Source organism: Uranotaenia lowii, chromosome 1, assembly GCF_029784155.1.
Source record: "Uranotaenia lowii strain MFRU-FL chromosome 1, ASM2978415v1, whole genome shotgun sequence".
Taxonomy (NCBI): Eukaryota; Metazoa; Arthropoda; class Insecta; order Diptera; family Culicidae; genus Uranotaenia; species Uranotaenia lowii.
The window spans coordinates 111055253-111057836 of record NC_073691.1 but is presented as its reverse complement, the minus strand read 5'-3'; the positions used below and the strand labels follow the sequence as shown (position 1 = coordinate 111057836).

Below are 2584 nucleotides of genomic sequence, written 5' to 3'. Positions count from 1 at the left end.
TTTGTCAGAAAGTTTATCGTCAGAATTCGCATTTGGCGAAATGTGTCAGTTTTTGTCAGAATGTTTGTCAGAAATCGATTTGTCAGAGATCATTATGTCTGAAAAACCATTGTCAGAAACCGCATTTATCGGAAACGTTAGTCTATGTATGTCTGTTTACGTCAGAATATGTTTGTCAGAACTATAAAATTGGTAAAAGGATGTATGTGCTGTACAGTTTTCAAAACACCCGCTAAAGTCCGTTCGAACGATTATTCTATTTCATGACCCCAACCGCATGTACAATCGAGGCCTTCAATAACCCACCACCGAGAACTTCCGGTCCGGCCCAGCACCACAAGTCCGGTTTGGGCAAGCGCACACTTCGGAATTCTCGCACCCCAAAACAGCAACGCATTTCGTTCACATCACTGCTTCATAAAGTTGGAAATCAGCACACAAGTTCATCTGGTTACGAAAGAATGTCCCCGGTCAACCCCTAACATCAGCTCAGAAGGCGGTCAGGAGGTCATCGTTCATCACCCAAGGCAATCATCACCCTACTTCGGTTCCGGAAACACTAAATCAACAAGTTTTCATCAGTTGATTATTCATTCATTTATTCATCAATTTAGATCAGGTATTAACTTCTGGTCGAAGTTCGACAGGTTGATACTTTGATCGCATAATCGAGTAAAACACAACCCCTGGTCGAAGGTCGACGGGTTAATCTTCGGTGTTGGTCATCAAAACGAGCAATGGATCACGTTTGCTTCATCCATCGTATCAACCTCTGGTCGAATGTCGACAGGTTGGTACACAGATCCCCGGTCGTTGGAAGCAACAGAAAACATCAGCCTCTGGTCGAAGATCGACAGGCTGTACAATTGGCCAAATACACACATTGTATGCTCCACCCAACGCTCGAAAGGTTCAACGACGGTCTTCGGTTTCCGCTTCCGGCCATGAAAAACATCCACCAATCAAACAGTCATTTCATCGCCTACTAAAAATAAGCAAAATAGAATCAATATTCAAAACTTTTCGCACGTTTCAAAATATACTTACAACAAGAATCGACACGGCCTATGTTTTTTCGTTGCTGTTTGCCAGCCAGCAAAGTTCGTCATCAGCGAGAAAAATAAACCACCACCCAGCGGAGGGCACTCATCGACACTGGCCAATCAGTACAGCAGCACCTGAGCATGCCAATTAAAAAATATCCATCAACTGCTCCCTTTACGTTTTTATACTGTGCGACCTACCTGCAGAAGTCGGATGATTTTATGGGAAAACATCTTGATTATAATTTCGCACAGCAAAGGTTCCGACAACATCGAAGAAAATAAGTCCACCATCCAATGAAGGGTACCCGTCGACACCAACAGCAGCAGCACCTGAGCGAGTGGAGAGAATAGAGGAATCCGTCAACTGCAGCCCCTATTCTCTAATAATGATCGACTTACCTCCGAAAATGGGATGTTTTGGTACGATTGAACAACGTAATTATGATTTTCGTACAGCGAAAACTTCTTGAGCTGCAAAATCACCCAAAGTCTGCCAGCAGCCAATCAAAACAACAAGTGAATGTGTTTGTGCCAGCAGTCCAGTTTTCCGTCGCCACTTACCACACCACACAGCATCGAGAGAAGAGCGAATGCGACTCAGTAGCATGAGATTCCAATGGTTTAAGTTGCGTATACACGGACATATTGCTTGTCAAACAAAATTTTCATGTATGATTGCAATGAGCTGTGAAATTGAATGTAGTATTGTATCCTGTTAGTTAATAAGTTGTCCAAATGTTTGTATAGCTTTAAGATCATGTTTGTAATGTTTTGTTTCGAAACCCGTATGGTTTCAAGGGGGCCGGCATGTTGTGGAACGTTATTAATAAGTTGCTATAAAGCAAGAGCCACCCCAAGCGACTAGATAAATAGTGAGTTCTCTCTTGAGAACTCACTCTCAAATTACTGATCATATGATCTTGTTGAGTGAATCGAACCAGTCAGCATAAGATAATAAATCAGTTCGCACAAACCTCCGTCAAGTAAACATCTTGAACTTATTCGATACCCCCGGTCGGCCAATCTTTCGGTTAAGTAATTGGGAAATAAAAGTAAAGTTATCCCAAATCGGTCGGTTTCTTATTACGGAAGAAAAATACTCCACCGGTGATCATATCACAGCACTAAGTGTGCTAGTTAAACGGACTATTGAGTCAGGGTAGCCTTAATTGCACCCACAGTGGATTGAACAATCAATTAAGTGGTGCTATTGAAGTGTTCCTAAAGTCGTTCCCAAAGTGAATACAGTCCACTCGAAGATTTTTAAGTTTTAATTGGGACGATCCGGAACAAATGCAAGAATGAGTTTTCAAGAAAAAAAAAAAGAAGTTTATTTTGTAATTGTACACGCAGAAAAAAGATTTTTTATTTCAAAGGAAAGTGCCGCAAAACAAAGGATTTTTTCCTTTGATTTTGGGATAAATAAAAATTCCATTGGTTCAAGGACATTTTCCTTTGTTTCAAAGAATTTTTCTTTTGAAAAATCTTTGAGTCAAAATCTTAATGATTTGAAACAAAAAATAGTTTCATTTGATGCA

General features: G+C 40.8%; 1 long non-coding RNA gene across 1 annotated transcript; it reads right to left on the bottom strand.

Moving 5' to 3' along the window:
• Positions 1 to 567: 567 nt before the first annotated feature.
• On the bottom strand, positions 568 to 1674 carry LOC129738699 (uncharacterized). The gene is made up of 4 exons (XR_008735603.1): positions 1446 to 1674; positions 1245 to 1376; positions 1048 to 1178; positions 568 to 985 (listed from the first exon to the last, which is right to left on the bottom strand). It is a non-coding gene; the product is annotated as an uncharacterized LOC129738699 (long non-coding RNA).
• Positions 1675 to 2584: the final 910 nt, after the last annotated feature.